At 48.1% G+C, this 21,119-nt stretch overlaps 1 protein-coding gene across 6 annotated transcripts in view; it reads left to right on the top strand.

Annotated features, from left to right (window-relative positions):
- The window catches only part of Slc39a11 (solute carrier family 39 member 11), a 392,746-nt gene that overhangs the window by 88,852 nt on the left and 282,775 nt on the right, over nt 1–21,119 (top strand). The window lies entirely within an intron of this gene.

Raw genomic sequence — 21,119 nt, 5'->3', positions numbered from 1 at the left:
GTATAAACAAGATATCTCTACAGGGTCTGCCCTTAGAGAACACGGAGACTCCCAAGCTGTACATAGGCGCACAGAAAACAGTAGCAGAATCCATTTCTAGGCCGTCAGCTTCCATATATTCCTCTCCATAAAACTGCTGTGCCCGAGAGGGCTCTGGGACCCCGCTCTCCTTTCCAGTCCTCCCTAGTCGGATGCCCTCCTGGCTGAAGTTGCAATTCAGGGTCACACAGTCCCCTTTGAGGCGAACGCCCCCAATGGCCTCTGGACCTCTCATGAAGCTCCATTTCTCGAAGGTTCTGTCACCGGCCAACAGTGCCACCCTAGAGACTCAGCCTTAAACTTATGGGCTCTTGAGGGTCACTCCCAGAACATAGCGACTTGGTAGGACTCTGAGCCTCCTGATGAGGGGCCCCATGTGATAAGCTGCTGTGTTTTTAATGTGTTGAGGGGCAGAGGGCCCCTCAGGGTTTCATGGCACTGTTGTTAAGTAAAGGATTGGGGCCCTCTGGGTTGACATAATGCTGACCTCCCTCTTTCCTGTTTTTGGACTCAGCCTGACTCTCATGGCTCCCAAACGCTAGTGATTTCTAAATGGTCACAGATACCTCGGTGGCATCTCTACCCCCGGCTATCCCCTTCCCCCTGCCCTGTTCTGCATGTTCAAGCACGATGAAGGGTAGCCTGTTCAGCACCTCCTAATTCTTGACCCATGCCATCAGAAGGAAGAGAGCCACTCAGAAAGAATATAGATTATTGCTACTATTATTGTGTTTTATCTTTACGAGTTCACGCTCAGACTTCCCTTGTGACTATCAACAGCCCTGGGGAGGAAACGATTTATATTACCCCTCCTCCACAGTGCTGGGATGCAGCAGTGTTTGTCGTCCGGGGAGGGGGGTTTGGGGGTGTGTGGGGAAGAGCTTTTTGCTTCTTCTTGCCCTGCTGAGTGAGTGCCCAGGGTGGAGTGTTCCCTGATTGAGTGCTCATGAGACCTTTCTCTGAACTCTCCAGAATGGTCTCCAGCCTTCCCCTGCCTTTATCTATGTTCCATATCCCTTGTACTGGTGCCTAGTGTGAGTGAGTGAGTGGACCACCACCAGCCATCCTGCTTTACAGGCCTGGGTCCACTGTGCAAATTAGCTGGAATGTTCTTCTTGGGAGTGTGGTCCTCCTTGGTGAGGACAACTCCCATTGTTCTTGTAAGGAGATGTCGAGTGAAGATAAGAAAAAGCTAAACAGGTCTAGAGATGGGATGTGGCTCAGTTGAAGAGCACTTACCTAGCATGTGCAAGGCCCTGGGTTCAATCCCCACCACCTCCCCCAAACAAAACAAAACTCCTAGAGGTTCAGGTTAAATGGCCTTCTTCTGTGTGTTCAAGTTACTCCACTTTTGCAGTTTCTCTGTAGGAACTAGTAGATGCCTAGTAGCTGTCCCTTTAATGTGATTGGCTCACACGATGCTCTTTTAGCGTTACTGGGTCCTGTTGCCCCTGTCTGTCCATCCATTTACTTATGTGCCTATTCATCCAGCATCTGCTGGAAGCCTGTTCTACTCTATTCACTGTGACCGATGAAGGGTAGCTGAGGGACAAGAAAACACTTCTGTCTGTCAAGAGGCTATAATCAGCTGGGAGGCGTGTGCCAACCAGTCTGGTGGGCTAGGTCCATCTGCTACCTGTTCTTGTGAATATAGACAATGCGCTAGAACAAGCCACACCCACATGTCAAATGCCTGTGGCTGCTTTTGCATCATAGCAACAACACTGGGCCGCAGTGTGACTCACTGGCTCTCAAATCTACAGCTATTTGTTCTTTGGACTTTAAGAAAAGTTTGCTGGCTCCTGCAGTGGCCTTGGGGGGCTGCAAATTCAGAGGCCTGGTGACTGTGTGAACAGCCAGAAAGGGCCCAACTGCCAGTTCCAGAATTCTCCCTGGAATGTGTAGTGTCCCCAAGTAGATGGTTTCCTGGGAGATGCCTGGCTTTGTGTGGATCCTGTACAAGAGCTTGGTGCTGTTTTCTTCCTTTGCTGAGGGTCCTGTGCAGACCCTTCGGAGGGTGGCTTTGTAGTGTAGTAGTGTAGTGTGGTGACTTACACAGTCTCTGACCCCAGTCTTCCTGTCACTTAAGACAATGTGTGGCGCTAGAGAGCTGGGCTACTGGTTAAGAATGCATCCTGAAGCCTGGAGGTGGTTGCGCATGCCTTTAATCCCAGCACTTGGGAGGCAGAGGCAGGCAGATCTCTTTGAGTTCAAGAACAGCCTGGTTTACAGAGCGAGTTCCAGGACAGGCTCCAAAGCTACACAGAGAAAACCTGTCTCGAAAAACCAAAAAAAAAAAAAAAAAAAAAAAAAAAAAAAAGAATAATGTGTCCTGCTCCTGCTGAGGACCCAAGTTTGGTTCCTAGGATCAACACTGTGTGGCTCACAGCTGTCTGTAACTCCAGCTCCAGGGGACCTGACTCTTCTGGACTCCATGGGCACCCACACTCACGTGCACCCCCCCACCCCCGCATACACACAGAGAGACACAGGCACACACATACTTAAAATAGAGTAATAAGGAGGGACAGTGTCTCCAGAGACAGTCAGGGCAAAGGTGTTGTGACGGCAAGTGTTGGGTGTGGACTTGATAGGATTTAGGTTCAAATGGAAGCAGACCTCTGGAGGTGTCTGTGAGGGGGCTACCTGTCTCAGCACAAACCCAGCTTAATTTTATAGCTGTAGCCCTGGCCTAGTGGACCGAGGCTGCCTGCTCTGGTGTCTTTGGCAGTTGAGTTACGCAGCCCTCTGGCTTTGGAAATAATCACCTTCACTATGATGAAGTGGTCCCCACCCTGGCTGCATGTTGCGATCACCTAGAAAACTTGTATTATGTTAAGGAAAAAAAAATCACATTTACTTACTTATTTGTTTATTTAGTCTGTTTGTGCATGGTGGGTGGAGGTCAGAGGACAACTTGCAGTAGTCAAGTCTCTCCTACCATGTGAGTCCCAAGGGTCAAACTCAGGTCCTCAGGGTTGGCAAGCACCTTTCCCTGCTGAGCCATCTTGCTTGCCCTCACCTGGAGAGCTTTTATCTTGCCCTGCTTGCAGTGCCCTGGGCACACCTTGTACTAAGTGCATCAGCCCCAGGCTTTGGGAGACGGCTGAGGGGTGTCTACCAGCACCAGTGTGTGCCCAGTGTCAAGGGCGTTCAGTCTCCTGAAGATCCCATTGTGATGAAGGATGAGCTACATTGGGAGAAATCAAACTCCCTTCCAGATTACCAGTGGTTTACCTGGCCTGGCAAAGCGGGCAGTTGTCATACTCCTGGTCCATTTCCAGTCTATCAGAGGATCGTGGACAGCCACCAGTTGGGAACACAGGCTCCTCTTTGTTATTTGGCTCTTGCAAAAAGAAAGGCAGGAGCTCGGGAAACTGGAACTTGGGTTGAAATCCCCACTTGATGCCTGAGTGCTTGTTGGATTACATACCGTGTGTGAAACATCACAGGACTGCCGGGGACTCGTGGGCGTCATCCCTGGCAGCAGACAGGGCAATGCTTCACTGAATCCAGGCAGACGGTGGGAGCATAGATTGTTCCTCAAGACTTTCCTGAACCAAGATTGCATACTTTAAACGCCTTATTGAATGTTCAGCTGGCTTGTTATAAACTTACCTGATCTCAGTGTCTTCTGCTGCATTTGAAGAAGCGGGGGGGGGGGGGGGGGCTGGCATGATTTTGTTAGGCATTTTCATACCAATCCTGTGGAAAACCATTGTTCTATTGAAAGATGTTCTTAACCAACTACACAGGATCAGAGTGAGGATTGGCCCACGTTTGTCCTTTAAAATCTGCAGGCCAGGGGCAAATATCTACCCGTTCTCAAGACAAGTGCTTTGTGGTAAGGCGGCTGCTGGACCACACACAATCACGTTTTAACGTCGACTAGCATACAGAGGGAGACCAGCCAGTAATCTATGCCTTGTAAGGGGCTGTTGTCATTTACCAGGCTCTCAAATATGTGTTCAATTTGCAAGATAGCCATTGATTTTGTCCTTTGGAATGTGGTGTGGAAGGTACCTGAAGCACAGTTGTCTTCAGACGGATCAGCCCCTCATTTAGTGAGTATGTGGAGGGCATTGTGGGAGAGTAAGCAAAGAAAAGAAGTGATGTGCTAGCTAGTCCTGCAAGGGGCTTGGGGTCTATTGGGACAGAAATGGCTTTCACCCCTAGTGAAACGTGAGGAGATTAGCATGTGGTAGTTAATGAGCAAAAGGTTCTGGGGACCCAGGGACAGGAGATTCCTTCTAGCTGGCAACCAGAGACAGCTTCATGGGTAAAGGTCAGATGGGAAGAAAGGTTTTATCATGTGGGGATGATGCTGGTGGTGGGTGGGGCTCAGTTGGAAAAGAGCTTGCTGAGCAGGAAGTTCGATTCCCAGGCTCATGTAAAAAGCTGGGTGTGGTAATACTTGCCTGTAATTCCAGTGCTGGGGAGCTGAGCTTCAGGTCCTAGTGAGAGACAGGCCGATGGGGGCCGGGCTGAAAAGACCTTCAACAGTCGAGAGCACCTGCAGCTCTTCTGGCAGATAGGAGTCCAGTCCCCAGCGCCCACGTGGTGACTCACAACCACCTGCAACTCCAGCTCCAGGGGATCTGGCACTCTCTCTCTCCTTCCTTGGCACTGCGTTCGCATGCACACACACAGACACAAACATAGACGCACACAACACAGTAAACCTTATTTCAAAACAAAACCAAAAATCGATGGCTCCTGAGAAAAATAATCGAGGTTGACATGTGGTCTCCACACGCATGTGCACACATAACCTCGCCTATAATCATATGACCATGCCTCTGTGTGTGTGTGTGTGTGTGTGTGTGTCTGTGTGTGTGTGTGTGTGTGTGTGTGGCCATATAGGGGTGCTGGTGGGGTTGGCAGAGACATGACTCTGGAATAGCTGGCTGGGACCCAGATACAGAAAACCCGAGGTGCTGTGGAAAAGCACTGATTCTTTCTTTAGATAGATGGGGGGAATTCCTGGGAGCTTGGGGATGGGGAGAAGAGCAGAGCTATGCTTTTGGGGAGCATGCAGGGGGCGTGCAGAGGTGAGGGGAGCAGAGCTATGCTTTTGGGGAGCATGCAGGGGGCGTGCAGAGGTGAGGGGATAAAACTGGAGCTTGAAAGCCCAGAGGCAGAGGAGACAGGAATGAGATCTGAGTGTGGTCCTGCTGTCAGGCCCAGGGGTTGATTGGCAGGTGTCTGAAGGTGAGATGGTGGTATCACCTTTCCTGGGGTTGGCATCCGTCTGGTTCATGGGCGGAGGGGGAACCTATCAGAATGGGGAGAGGGCTCTTTTAGCCTCACACGGGGCTCTTCTCCTGCCTTTCTCATTTGAGTGAATTTGTACTTTGGAATCTGTATGTGTTGGGGTGGTCCCCATGGCAACCAGACACCTACATCTTGCAGTTCTGATGGTGATGTTTCCCCTGCTGCTCTGCTGGTAGTGATCCCTGTCTCTTAAGATTAGATTTGACCCAGGACCGAGGCTTGAAAAACAGTGGCCTGAACAAGAAAGCTCCCTCTCCTGCAGTGTTGTAGAGACCATGATTGGGAAAGTAGGTTCACAGCATCAGGAGCCAGGGTTCGATCCTTCACTGCTTTGCCCCTTCCTTTCTGCTCCAAAGAAGCTGCCAGAGCTCTGGCCGTCACATCTGTTTTCCAGGCAGTGGAGCGGGAAGCGGCATTCCCTGAAGCCTCGAACGGCAGCTCTCTGTATTTCCCTGACCAGGACTTGCTCATGTGATCAAATCTAACTGCAAAGGCAGTTAGGAGACATGGTCATTTAGCAAAACGGTCACACGTCTAGCTAAGCACTGGGATTCTGTTACTGCGAGTTGGCAAAGTGGGGGACCGAGAGCATGCTGAGTCACGGCCCGGCCCGGTGTGCAGAGACCGTTGAGTCCCAGTGCTCTTGCTGGTTTAGCCTTCTCTGTGTGTGTTTTATTTTCCTAGGTAGGTTTCTGTTGCTGTGATGAAATGCGATGCCTCAAAGCAGCTTGGGGAGGAAAGGGGTTATTTCGTCTTACACTTTCAGGTAACAGTCTGTCAGTGAGTGAAGTCAGGACAGGAACTCAAACAGGGCAGGAACCTGACGTAGAGGCCATGGCTGCGTATTGGGTTGCTCCCCATAGTTTGTGCAGCCTGCTTTCTTATATCACCCAGGACCCCAGCCCAGGGGTGGCCCCTCCCACAGTGAGCTGGGTCCCCCCCACATCAATCAAGAAAATGCCCAGGGCAATCTGGGAGGGGCAGGTTTTTTTTTTTTTGTTTTGTTTTTTGTTTGTTTGTTTTTCCCCAACTGAAGTTCCCCTTTCTCAAGTAACTCTAGCTTTTGTCAAATTGACATAAAACCATGCAGCATATTTTATATGTGGATTTCTTTACAAGCCATGCTATTCTTTCCTTAATGAGTTTCTTTCTGAATGATTGATTGTAATGTAGGAACTTGATAAGAGTGCCGAGTGCTACCCAGGGTGCACGGTAAGACAAATCCTTTAGTCTCTGCGTCAGCCAGATGCGGAGATAATATGATAGAAAGCCTAATCCAGGCCGGTGTAACCATTTGGTTCATGCATTACAACCCTCTTTTGTGTGTGTATATATGCGTATGTGATTGTGTACATGCACATACATGTGTGTGGCTTGTGGCAGAGGGCAGCGTTCGCTGTCATTCCGTAAGTGGCATCCCTGTGGGACTCTCCCAGTAGTAGACCAGGCTGGCCAGTAGTCCCCTTGGATCTGCCGGCCTCCGCTTCGTAGGTGCTAAGATTACAAAAGACACTATTAGGCCTACCCATCGTTTTTTATGTCCTCACGTTTGCAAAGTAAACACTTTATCGACTGAGCCTAAACCCTTCATTCATTACTACTGTCCAGGAATAGATCTGGCCTCAGACACTGAAGCCTGTGGATCAGAGGGGACATTCTGATACCTGGTTGGCTTTTTCCTACGAGGCTCCATTATTGATTAGTCTAGAGAAGTACGTGCCTTTCTTCCGTGACCTTTTCACTGACTGTCATGGTTGGGTGTAATTGGCTTGGCTTTGGATGGATTCTGATCCCCTAGACTGATCCCCATGGCTGGGGGGATCATGGCGTGGTAGGCCTGGCCTGACCTGGGCTGCTTTCTCCTGGCCTCCCTCACGCCCTGACTTGAATAAAATACAAAGACCAGTCTTGATGGATTGAGAGGACAGGTGATCCCAGCAAAGAAAGATGAATGATGGGGCCTGAAGTAGGTGTGATGATGTTGGCTGACACACTCTGCAACCCATACGCTGCGGCCCACAGAGGATGCGCCTGTGACATTCTGCAGACGTGTCTCACACACGCTTAAACACAGCCAAGATCCCCATGTTCCGAGAGTGTAGTCTGAACACGTCTTAATATACAGTGCTTTAAATCAAGGACAACTTACTCCTTGTTATGACTTCCAGAGTGGCTGGCCTCAGCTGGGTGTCTCTTCTGCTGGCCTCATCTCACTCTGAGGCTTTGGCCATCAGTAGCTCCTGCAGACCATGAGTGGACAAGGGTGTCACTTGCAGGTCTGTGGCAATCTCTGTATGCCACCCAGGTGTGAGAAGGTACCACGAGGCAGGACACAAAACTGCAGGGCCTTTGGAGACCCAGACTACGGAACACAGAGCCACTTACCTTTCTTGGCCAAAGCAAGTCGTAAGGCCCACTTACACAAGGCCCCAGGGGTTGGGAAAACTGACTCAGGTTCTCAGAGGGAAGGAGCCTGTGAAACATGGGGACTTTGATTAATGTGAGACAATCTAGAATCATCCAGGAAGGCAGTTTCCATGAAGGATTGTATCAGGTTGGCCTGAGGTGCGTGTCTGTGATCAAGTGTCTTAATTAAGTTGATTGATGTTGGAGACCCAGCCCTCTGTGGGTGGTACCATTTCCTAGGCAGGGGTCCTGAACTGTGTAGGAGTTGATAAATGGAGCTGAGCACAATCGATCATGGAAGAGATCACCTATGACATCCCCGAGCTAAGCGAGTTAGCTCTATGGGAGGGTGAACAAAACCAGGTATCTCTTAAGTTACCTAAATAAGGGGAAAACAGATTAGTGGTGCATTTAAGATGAGGGAGGGTCCATGTCATGATCGAGGCAGGCATTTTAAATGGATTCTGAGCTTGAATTTGTACAGTGCTTTGTAACCATGCATGAAGATTTCTGTGGGTTTAAGGGTCTCAACGAGGACCACTGGTACCTCTGGGGCTCCTGAATCTTCCCTTGTCAGGCATCATTGCTTTATTGCTCTATATTTCTCAAAGCACTTCCTGGTCTACGGCTTCCAGTTTTTGCAGTGATTGAACAGCTGTAGGTTTTATACATTATTTGCACCTGGTAGATGGAGACTGGGTGGGACCCGATGCTGGGCTTTCTCATCTGTTCTGTTCATGGGATGCTCAGGACAGTATGGGGAGAAAGAGCCTCTGCTGATTCTCCTGGTCCCGACATGCATGCCTTAAAGGACAGTACTGCACAGCCCTCTCCCTGTGAACTTGTAAGTCATCCATTTATTGGAGAACTCATCACTGGCAACTCTTGAATCTAGGATCTGTACATCTGCCCCAGGCCAGGGTTCTACCACTGACCCATGTCTTCAGCCTTTATTCTGTTAATTTTTTAATGTGAGGCAGGTCTCACTTTAGTTTCATATAGGTTGGTATTGAACTCAATCCTTAGTCCAGGCTGGCCCTGAACTTGATCCTCCCAGCTCAGCCTCTGAATATTGGGATCACAGGCATGCACTATCATACCTGGTGTATGTAGTTCTGGGGCTCGAAGTCAGGGCTTCATGAATGCTAGCTAAGCACTCTACCAAATGATATTTCCAGCTGTCAGTTTTATTTTTTCAGACAGTCTCGTGTGGTTCAGGTTGGCTTCTAACTCACTCTCTGCTCTTCCAAACTCTCCTGCCCCTGACCTCTAGGTTCTGGGATTGTAGATGTGAGCCAACATGCCTGGATCAAAAAATATTTTTGGAGCAAGTATGTTGTGCTCAGGTGTCACAGGAGCTAGATTCTTTCCTTCCTTCCTTCCTTTCTTCCTTCCTTCCTTCCTTCCTTCCTTCCTTCCTTCCTTCCTTCCTTCCTTCCTTCCTTCCTCTTTTGTTTTGTTTTTCAAGACAGGGTTTCTCTGAAGCTTTGGAGGCTGTCTTAGAACTTGCTCAGTAGACCAGGATGGCCTCCAACTCACAGAGATCTACTTGCCTCTGCCTCCTAAGTGCTGGCACTAAAAGCGTGGGCCACCACCGCCTGACTTCGAGGTTTCTTTTGTGGCTGGCCACCTACAGACTCATCCCTGTTCCTCCAGACTCTTATGCATGCCAGAGCATTGATCTATGATCTTAGAGCAGGCCCTGAGAAACCATCTCCACCAAGGCTTTAAGGGAATCATCTCCGTGATTCTCCCAATGAAGGAAGAAAGTAATTGAATGCAAACTCATTATATCTCTGAAGCTCCTTGAACATCTTCCCATGATTTAATTTTGGTGAACTTCTCAGGATGTAGCCAGGCCAGGAAATGTCTCAAATGGTTGGCCCGGGCTGGGTGAGCTCAGGGCAGGTGCAGCAGGCCTAGGGTGGAGCCTTCTTGCAGCCAGACAGATGCTGTGGTATCCGAAAGGTCTCTAGTCAGTCACCTGGCTTGGGTGAACTCAAAGAGATCCACCTGCTTCTGTTCCTGGGATTAAAGGTGTTGCCACCATGCCCAGCATAAGCATGCCATTTTTAAAGAGTGACTTATTAGACATTTAAGTTCTGTTCATGTTTTTGAATGTCTACTCCCCGCCCACTTAAATTCAGAGACTAGATGCATACATCTAGACTGCTAATAAAGAGGCCTATGAAGAACACAGTGTCCCTCCCTCCCGCATGGTGTCCTGCCCTCTTCTCCAGAGGGGACCACTTTTGTCCTTTTTTTTTTTTTTTGAGAAACTTTCCCCTTGCATTTCTAAACGAATTCAGTTTCTGGGTTCCGAACCTGGGGCCCTTACACTTTCTTGCACCCTCTGTCTCATTGGTCAGTTGCCGGGTGGGCCTTTCATCATCTTCCTCTTCTCTCTGTGTGTCAACCCACAACTGTTTAGCTCTGCTTGGTGGGGAAGTTCATCAAGATGGACTCTGGCAAGAGAGTAAAGCCTTCCCTTTGTGGTTGTTGTCTGCACACTCTGCTGTCCCTTTACGTTTCTCTCATTTTCTTCTTCTGCGCCAGTCCTTTCCCTGGGCTCATCCCAGGGATGCAGGAATGCAGGTTTTCCTTCTGTCCAACATCGACTTTTGGAGTTCTCTCTCTCCCACCAGAGGCCCCGCCTTCTTCCTGTCGGTTGCTGTGGTCTCCTTTAGCAATGCTGGAGGTTCACACTGAAAACTGACCTCCGGTTGGGTGAATGGTGCCAGTATTCAGCGCGGCTAGCATTCCTGGTGTGCAGTGTGTGTCAAGTAGCACCTGTTTGCCCATTGCATCCTTTCTACTTGAGGGAGCTGGGGACCATTGCTTCAGTCTTAGGGATGACAAAAAGCCATACATCCTCAGCTCTGTGGGGTTTGCAGTCTCCCCCACGCCTGGCAATCCAGCTTTACGTCTGGCTTCTTTGACTACAGGGAAGGTTGGGCACCTGCTTATTCCTTGGTGCCCTTGGTAGTGCTTTCTGTGGTTGCCGATTTATGTCCTTTCCCAACTTGTTGTTGTTGTTGTTGTGTGTGTGTGTGTGTGTGTGTGTGTGTGTGTGTGTGTGTGTGTATGTGCATGTGTGTGCATGCACACGTGTACAGGTGCACATGGAAGCATCAACTTATATCATCTTCCCGTGCCACCCACTTATTTTTGCAACGCAGGTTTGTTCTCTCACTGAACCCAGAGCTCACGGTTCTCACACTGGCCAGCCAGCCCATGAACCCTAGCGAGCCTCCCGACCCACCTTCCCAGTGTTGGGATTGCAAGCATGTGTCACCATTCCTATTCTGTTTTTTAAACTTGGATTCTGGGGCGCGAATTCAGGTTATCACACTGCTCCTCCAGCTCCCAGTTTGTAGTTTACAATTTACATTTCATTTGTGTGTATCTCTGTGTGTGCACGCACATATGCATGCATGTGCCATGACATGCAAGTAGAGGTCAGCAGACAGTTTGAGGGAGTCAGGTCTCTCCCTCCATCGTGTAGGGCCTTGGCGTGAACTCTCCTCATCAAGCTTGGCTGTAGACAACCCACTGAGCTGCCTTGTTGGCCATGCATTTTAAATTACTCTCTCTCTCTCTCTCTCTTTTTTTTTTTTTTTTTTTTTTTTTTTGACTCAGAGGTGTTTGAAATCAGCCATTTAAAACTCTGCCTTCTACTTTGCTCTCCTGAACCCTTCTGCTAGTTTGCCACCTTCCTTCCTAGGCCTGCGGCCCCTCCCCACTCCTTGGCTCAGGCCACCAGTCCTGCTGTGCCCTGCAGCCCTGCCTTTCCGACTGCAGGGCCATCCATTCCCCCGACCTCCGATCCGATCCTAGACTGCAGGCTAGCTGGCTGGTGGACAGACGTCCGTCCGGCAGCTTCAGTCCTCAGCGACTGCTGGCCCTGTCTTATTTCCTCCTCATTCTGCTTTGCACCTGACCTGCCCCAAGCCGCCTCTTCTTAGTCAAGGACACAGTTTTCCGGATGGGTAAACAGGGCTTAAAATCCCCAGGAACTCTGCACAGAGATACGGATCAGAAGCTTGGTTCAACCTCTGGTTACTGGCTGTTTTAACAGTCAGGACAGAGATGTAGCAACAGGTACTACCTGGCATTGCTGGGCTCGCTGTTTTGTTGAGCATTTTACATGGACAAGCTCATGTAATCCTGTACTAAGTCTGGGAGATTCCAGCTTCACGGAGGAAGTCAGAGTGCACATTGGGAATGGCAGGAGTCTTTTGAAACCCCAAAGCCTGCCCCCGGTGACACACCTCCTCCAACAAGGCCACACCTCTTAATCCTGCCCAAACAGTTCTACCAACTAGGGACCAAGTATTAAAAACATCGGAGCCTCTGGGGGCAGGGCATCCTGATTCTAACCTCCACAATGAACCATGTGTATCAGTCACAATTGCATAACTATGCCCACAATGCCTGATGGGTACAACTTAAATGAATGAAGGATGTATTTTGGCTCTTGAGTTTATAACAGAATACCAGAGCTCATGGCTGCCCAAAACTGGCAGATGCTAACGAGCAGAGACAGGAATTGAATCTTAAAGCCATGCTTCATTCAGAGCGAGAGCATCTTAAAATCTGTCTTCTGCCTCATCTCCATTGGGCGGCAAGAAATGGGGCAGTCAGTCGGCTGTCCTGGAGCTCTGTCTTGCGCCTTGGTTAGAAGCTCAGCATGGTTTCCAGACTGATGTGTGTGCTTCTCTTACGATCTCTCCCAGTCCTCCCTCATGTTCTAGATGTCTGAACTCAGGCACTTCTCGAGACAGGGAGATTCTAATGAACATCTTCTGCTATCAACCTTCTATTTCAGACTGGCTGGGTTGGGTCAGGATTAACTCAGAACAAACAAGCCATGGACGGGTGTGTGTGGGCTAATCTCTTACATGCGAGTGTCGATTCGTTTTTCACAGCGTGGGGTTGAACCATGTCTTTCTTGTGCAGAATGTGAAAGTGTTCCTATCCTGTCCCCTGCCAGTTTTGGTACATCCCGGAAGGGAAGCTTCTCGTGGCACTATTCAGTTCCTGGGAGCTTGAGACAGTTCACAGTAGCCCAGAAGTCAGAGAACAAAACAGGAAGTAAGCTGGGTTAACCTATTCCCAAGGACGTTGTACCCTTCAGTGACTTGCTTCTTCTACTTGGGCAGTATCTCTCAAGTTTCTAGAACCTTCCAAAACAGCACCAGATCAAGACCAAGTGTTCAAAACATGAGCTTGTGGGGGGGCATTTCATATTCCATCCATGGCACTGTGCCATGTGAGTCTTCTTGGCCTTGGAGGGCCTGCCCTTGAGTCTTACTGCTAGTGACAGCTGAGGCAGGCACTAAACCTCCCCCGAAGGAGCTGAGCAACGCTGGGAAACGGAGACGCTCATTCCTCCATCTCTGAGTTTTCTCTCAATGGAGCCAGGCAGCTCACCCTACTCCCCTCCTTCCCATGTGGGCAGGGCTGCTTCCTTGCCACCAGATCTGGGACAGATTGGCTCAGCGTGAGTGAGTGGTGGTGTTGGAGTGGGGAAGCCTGGCCAGCTGGTGCAATTGTCCATCAACAAGCCCACGGCGAGAGGTGCTGATGGAGAGGTGGCTGGATGCCATGGAGAGGCTGTTGAGGGCAATGTGTTCGCACCCTTTGGGTGGGCAGCTGGTGAGAAGTTTGCGTGAGCTCGCTCTCCCCTCTGCCAGCAGCCTTGTTTGCTTATTTTTCGTCTTTTGTCTTCATGGATGTAAGGATTTTGGTGATCTTTATCATTCTTCTTTCATTTAGCTATCCTGAGTGTGCCCTGAATGAGCTGGGTAATTAATATATGCCTGCCTGTTTTGTTAATCCCAGTAATAGATTTGTGGAAAATGAGCATTGAAGTCTTGGGGTGAGCATTGACGTGGTCGGTCAAGTGTTTGCCATGTAAGCGTGTGGACTTGAGTTTTGATTCCCAGGACCCATGTAAGAAGCCAGGCAGGGTAGTAGTATGTGCCTGTAAAACCAGTGCTGGGGACCAGAGACAGAAGGGTCTCGGGCTCAGTGGCCAGCCAAACTGGCAGAATTAGAAAGCTGCGTTCAGTGAGAGGCCCTGTTTCAAATAATAATGTGGAGAGCAAGTGAAGAAGTCACCCGGTGTTGACCTCTGCCCCCCCATTCATGTGTGTGTGTGTGTGTGTGTGTGTCCACCTGCACACGTGTGCACACACACCAACATGTAAACTCACACCACTAAGTATTGTTTGACTTTGGAGCTGTGTGATCTCCTTTAGGGAGTGCCTAAGGCCATGGCCCATGGGAATTCCAGTGCAGGTGGGTTCCACACATGAGGGCTCCAGTGCAAGTGGATGCCACACGTGGATGCTGCTTGTCAACAGCTCAGTTGCTCTTAGAGCTTAGATTTAGAAGAAGACCAGGCTCAGGGGCTAACTGCTTTTGAACTCTGGTCATCTGACCGTACCTCTGAAGTCCAGACACGAGTGATGGTGTTTACTTTAAGAAACTTACTATTTCCTGAGACTTCATTGTCGGTGCTCCATGGCAGTTGATTGGGTGCTGGGACACCCCTTTGGGTCTAGTCTTGCTGATACTAAAGTGTTTCATGAGAGTTGCCTCTCAGCTCTGGGCCTGGGCCCTGTAAATTACTTGGGGATTACAGCAGTGACTTGAGCTGATTGCAGGGACCATTTTAGGGTAAACTCTAGAGCCCACATGATGGTGTCTATCATGAGCAAAGTGACTCATGAGAATCTGGGGTGCACACATTCTTCCAAATACTTACAAATGGACGTAACTTACATGTAGTGCTCCCAGGTCGTAAAGTTGCCAGTCCAATACAGTTTTTTATTTTATGCATTTTTATAGGAATATTAAGTGTGACTTATTTGTATTACCTTCCACTGGAGTCCCATTCTAAAGGTCTGACTGCAGCTAAGTAGAATAATGAATCATGGCTTGGCCATTTAAGACCACATACAAATAAAAGTAATAAGGTACTTGAACATAAAGCATTGGTTGGATCTCTCAATAATGATGAGTGGAAAAAATATAGAAGAAAATAGACATGAGCTGGAGAGATGGCTCAGTGGTTAAGAACATATAGTGCTCTTGCAGATGACCTGGATTCAGTTCCCAGCACCCGCAGCTCACAACCATCTGTAACTCTAGCTCCAGGTGATCTGATGCCCCCTTCTGGCCTCCATGTGGTACACATAAACTCATGCAGAAATACATATACACACATAAAATAAATACATAAACACTGAAAAAGAAACCAGACATTATGATTTCATTCATTTAAAATTCTACAAATGGTAAACAGGTTGACAGAGAGACAGTCACTGGTTGTGGAGATGAGAAGACAGGGATTGACAATAAGGGGGCCATGTGACTGTAGGGGTGGCAAACATGTGCTACTGTGATTACAAGGGTCTTGGGTTTAACCTACTCTAAAATAGCAGTTCTCAACCTGTGGGTCTTCCCTTCTGGTTGTTGAATGACCCTTTGACAGGGGTTGCATAGCAGAAATCCTGCATATGAGATGATATAAACATATATAAGTGTAGATATGAGATGATATAAATATATTATGATTCATAACAAAAGCAAAGTTACATTTATGAAGTAGAAATGAAGTTATTTCATGTTTGGGGTCACCACAAAATGAGGAACTGTATTAAAGGGTCACAGCATCAGGAAGGTTGAGAATCTCTGATCTCAAAAGTCACATTTTATTCTTCAAAGATGTACAGTTCATAGCTATTCTATCTCAGCAACTCAGTTTAAAAAGTTGATCCCACCAAGTCCAAAAACAAACAAGAAACTCACCTGGGTCTTCCATTCCTCTTGAGAAACGATAGTTAGCAACACACACATCAGTTCAAGCCCAGTCCTCCCCAGCCTCTGGCAAGGGAGTCCTACTTGATTGGAAGCCAACTTCCACAAGCACTGACACATGGCCTGGGGAGACTATTCAGTGGGTAAGATGCTTGCCATACAAGTATGAGGACCTGAGTTCAAATCCCAAGAGTCACACAAAGCTTGACATGGTAGCACACATCTGTAATACCAGTGATTTTGTGACAAATGGGAGACAGAGACGGGAAGATCCCTAAAAGCGTGGGGGTCAGCTCTCCTGTCAAACTCAATGGTGAATAATAAAGAAATTCTGTCGCAAATGAGGAAGAAAATGAAGACTGACACTTGTGGGTGTCATCTGATCTCTGCATGTGGGCTTGGCATATGTGTATCCTTATACACACAGATATGTCTGTCAACACACACACACACACACACGTACACACACACACACCCACACACACACACACACACACACACACACCATGTGTTGTCTGCCTTTGTACAATCCATATAGCAGTTTTGAGGTTTATCCACTGTGGCTGTATCACTTATAGTTTGCTTCTTTTTATTATGTATTTTTATTTAAAAACTTTGATTTTTATGTATATAGTTGTTTTGCCTTCATATATGTTTGTGCCCCATATGCGTGCCCGTAAAGGCTAGAAGAAGGTGCTAGGTCTCCTGGAGCTGGAGTTACAGATGGTTGTGAGCTGCCATGTGGGTATTTGGAATTGAATCCACTTCCGATGGAAGAGTAGCCAGTGCTCTTAACTGTTGAACTATTTCTTTAGCCCCTATTATTTATTATTTATTTTTAAAATTAAAACAAATTAGAATCCTGGGTAACATAGGCCCTTTTCATGCAAGTATATAATATACTTTGAGCTTTTACCCCATCCCTCCTTGTTTATTATTTCGAGGCATGGTATCTTGGTTGGGATTACTATTACTGCGACTAAACACCATGACCAAAGCAACCTGGGGAGAAGAGGGTTTATTTGACTTACACTTCCATTAAAGAAAGTCAGGACAGGAACTCAAGCAGGACAGGAACCCAAGGCGGGAGCTGATGCAGAGGCCATGGAGGGTGCTGCTTACTGGCTTGCTCCCCATGGCTTGCTCAGTCTGCTTTCTTATGGAACCCAGGACCACCAGCCCAGGAATGTCAGCATCCACAATGGGCTGGGCCCTCCTCCATCTACCATTAATTAAGAAAAGTTCTCTACAGCCAAATACTATGGAGACATTTTCTCAACCGAGGCTCTCTTTTCAGAGGACTCTAGCTTGTGTCAAGTTGATGTAAAACTAGCCTGTATACATGGTCCCATGCAGCACAAGTTGGCCTTGAACTTGCTCTGTAGTTGAAGATTGCTTTGAGTTTCTGGTCTCTCTGCCTCTTCCTCTCTCTCCAAAGTGCTGGGGTGGCAGACACGCACCCTGACACATGTATTTTGATAATAGTCACCCCACCTCCCCCGCAGTTATTCCTTCTCGATCACTTTTGCTAGCTCTCTTTTTGCACCTGACTTGTGCACATCGGATGAGTCAGGTCCCAGCCTTAGCTCCACTGGGGTGTTGCCTATTGCCTGTTGCCTGGCTCTGCACCTTTTTCTTGGTAAGGAGTATCTCATCTCCTAGATGTACTACAGTGTGTGTTTCCATTCTACTGCTGAGGGACACTTGGGATATTTCCAGTTGGCAGCTGCCATGGATCAGGCTACTGGGAACATTCTTGTGTAAGGCATTGTGTGGGTATATGTTTTCCTTTCTTTTGGGAAACTACTGGGAAGAGGAAAATCTGGGTTATATTGTAGACTTTTTTTCTCATGTATATGCGATTGTTTTAAGCATAATCCCTCTGCTGTAACTTGGATTGTGTAAGGCAAGCTCTGCCTGTCTCTGGTGCTGGGTGGGTGTGGCTAAGAAGTGTTAGCCATGCCTGCTAATAGCTGTAATTGCATGGAGCTGATATTTTCTGGTGGGTTGTTGATCACCTTATGTAGATTGAGCCCTTGTCTAAGATTGATTCATGCCAGAGTCATGACCAATCACTGACATGCCAGATTGGAAAGCTGACTCAGTGTAGAGACCCTGTGTGCACTCATCACATGATTCGAGATTGAGGGACATGATGGTGAGGGGCATGTCACTCTGGAGAGTCCCATGTACATCTTTTCTTCACCATGTCCAGTCTGGAGCATGTCTGGAGCCTGCCACCTGGTTCCTTGGTTTCCATCCTGCTTTCTGATGCCACTTCCTGTTACCAGGTGCCTCCTTCCTGTCACTCAAGAGTGCTCCTGGTGGCTAAGGTCAAGTCACTCATGCTTCCTCAGTGTCACCAGAGGGGCTCTAAATGCCAGCTGGAAAGCTCCCACCCTTGGACTCCTAAGCAAAGCATGTCCAGCTTGCAAGAGACTCCCCGTGCGGTCCATGGGGCTCTGACACAGCTTCTTTCTTTCACACTGGTGTCTCCTTTTTTGTGGTGACTGTGGATCCCTCCATGTATCAGTCTACACGCCTCTGTCCATACATCTCAGATGTCTTCTGGGATATTTCTTCTTGTGGAACACAGTCAGCTCCTGGTAAAGACAGGGCACAGATCTGCTTTGGGCCTTTTCTCCCTTCCTTCCAGCCTTCCGGGATCTTGACTAATGTAAGTTACATAATCACTGCCCAAGCATTTGTTGGTTGAACGGAAAAATGCTTATATCTGATTTGGAGGCAGAACTTAGAGGCATTATTTGGCTTTCTACCTTGGGAGTAATTACCACCTTGATTTTTATGGGTTGCAAGTTTGTGCCTATTAGTTAACTAGACTGTAACTGTGTGTACTTTGTGTGTGTGTATATGCATATGTATGTGTATGTGTGTTTATGTGTGTGTGTGGTATGTGTTTGTGTATGTGTATGTATATGTGTCTGTGTGTGTCTGTTTGTGGTGTGTGTGTGTGTGTGTGTGTGTGTGTGTAGGCCAGAGAGTATCTTCAGGTGTTATTCATAGGACCCATCTAGTCTGAGTTTTTGGAGACAGAGTTTCTCTACGGGGTCTAGAGCCCACCCATTGGGCTAGCCAGTGAGCCTCAAGGGTCTGCCTATCCTTCTTACCGAGAGCTGGGATCAGAAGCACACACTACCACACCTGGCCTTTTATGTGGGTCTTGGGGATCAAACTCAGCAGATGATTTCCTGATGGAGAGCCATCGTCCCAGACCCTCTAAGTTGGAGCCCATGTTCATTCCTTTGTCACCCACTCTGCAGCAGAAGGTGCAGGACTAGGTGATGCTGTTCCCATCTTCTGTAGACACTGTTTTAAATGCTCAGAGGATTGGTACCATGGTCCAGGGGAGAGCAACGCTCCTCCTTTCTCTTTAGATGGAGACTTCATTACACCGTTCCAATGTTCTTTCTGTGTTTAAACTTCAGGTACTGTGATAAAGGGAAGGCGTAAGGGCACCCATCACGCCAGGGTACTGTGCCTTGTTCCTTGAGGAGATCCTGAACTCACTTGTATTTCCAGAGTGGAAATTGTTCCAGGTGGCGCACGACCCAGAGACGAGAAGGCTCACCTGTGGTGGGCTCGGCACTTGTTTGTGATTATTCTGTGCTAGTACCTCTGACATCAGGGGAAGTCATTAGCAATGGGAAGTGTGGGTCCCTGAGACATGATAACTTAGAGAGCAAGGATCCCGTCATAAGCTTGCCTAGAGTATAAGAATGACAGAAGGGAAACAAGGAATTTACTTTCACAGAACATAGTAAGAATCTAGAATGGTCTGTGTTTCCTGAGTTTCCTTTTAATGTTTGTGTGTGTGTTTGTATGTGCATGCATGTACAGGTGTGTGTGAGCTTGTGAGTGGGTGTGGGTGCATGCATATGTCTGTGCATGCATAGAGGATGCAGGGTATCGTAAGCTATGACTTTCCACCCCGTTACCATGTGACTGGATCTCTTAATTAAAGGTAGAGCTAGGATGGGGCCAGCAAACTTCAGTGGTCCTTAAGCCTCTGCTCCCCATAGTACTAGAGACACACACACACACACCTTATATGCACACACATATATATATAATATAAGCCCCTCAAACATTTTTATATTTGTTTCATTTGCTTGAGTGAAATGAATGACAGTTCAGTTTTGATTTTTACACGAATGTAAAAATCTGTCCAGATGCCCCACTACTACCACTATTACTTAATGAATAATCTCTTTCTGTTTTGAAATGTCACAGCTATTCTTAATAAAATCTATTTAGCTGCCCAAACCCACAGCAACGATAACAAAAAGCTCTAGTAATATCAAACACACAAGAAAGGGTGTTTGCAGCTTCTGGGTGGGGTCAGGCCTTGGTTTCACGTCCTTTCTTTGTCCATTGCAGCAGAATATCTTTGGGTTTGTACCTGAATTACTCTGAGATTTACACAAGAAGCCATGGGATTCAAGGAGGTGAAGTCCATTGTTGCTCTGGCCGCCACATACTGAAGCCTGTGCTCTGCCGATGTCACAAACAAACGTGGGTGCTCTTGTCTTCAGGTGTTTGCCTAGTTTGCACCTTGCAGGGCTGACCTCCCTCAGTCCCCTCCCTCCCTCTGCAACCTAGTCACAGCCGCTAAGAAACTAGTCATGGTGGAGGTGTTTTCCATTTTCAGAGACGTCTCTAAAACGGGGCAGAGAGTTTCCACGTGCCTTTAGAATGTGAGCATCTCTCACAGGTCAGGCCTGTGGAAGCCTGGAGACATCAACGCTGTGTTCTAGTTCCGCTTCTGTTGCTGTGGTAAAGCACCCCAACAAAGAGACACTCAGAGGAGGAAGGGGCTTATTTTGGCCTGGAGTTCCAAAGGGAACACAGTTTGTCATGCTAAGGGAGGCCTGGCAAACAGGAAACAGTGATCACATTTCATTTGCACACAGGAAGCATGGAAGGAGGGAGGTAGGGAGGGAGAGGAAGGGGAGGAAGGGAGGAAGAGAGAATATGACTTAACAGAGAACAGAAAGTAGGCCCAAGTTCTAAAATCCGAAAGACCCCCCCACGCCCCATGATATATTTCATCCATGGAGACTCCATCTTTAACTTTCTCCCCTTCACTTTTATTTTATGTGTTTGGATGTTTTGCCTGTATGTAAGTCTATGGACCATGTAGATGCAGTGCCTGAGGAGGCCAGAAGAGAGTGTCGGATGTCCTGGGACTGGAGTTACATATAAGCCCTCATGTCAGGGCTGGGAATCTAGCCCCAGTTCTTTGGAAGACCTGGTTCTTTGGAAGAGCTGCCGGTTGTCTTAGGGATGAGCCAATTATCCTGTTCCAAGTTCCCCTGTTTTAAAGGTTATATGACCTTTCCACACAGCATCACCAACTGTGGACCAAGGATCCCAAGGGAACACTTCTCAAAGTACAATACACTGGAACGTGACAGTAACCTAGTCTCCAGGCTGTGGGTGTCACCTGTTCCCTTAATCATGTGCCTCTTGTGTCTTGGGAGTCTATCCGTGGTGTATGTCACATGGAGCCCTCTCTGGGAACATAGGTCACCCTGGAGGAAGGTGCGGAGTGG

The sequence above is a fragment of the Phodopus roborovskii genome, unplaced genomic scaffold (genome assembly GCF_943737965.1).
Source record: "Phodopus roborovskii unplaced genomic scaffold, PHOROB, whole genome shotgun sequence".
NCBI classification, from domain to species: Eukaryota; Metazoa; Chordata; class Mammalia; order Rodentia; family Cricetidae; genus Phodopus; species Phodopus roborovskii.
Note: the sequence above shows the minus strand (reverse complement) of the source record. Positions and strands in the feature narration are given on the sequence as shown.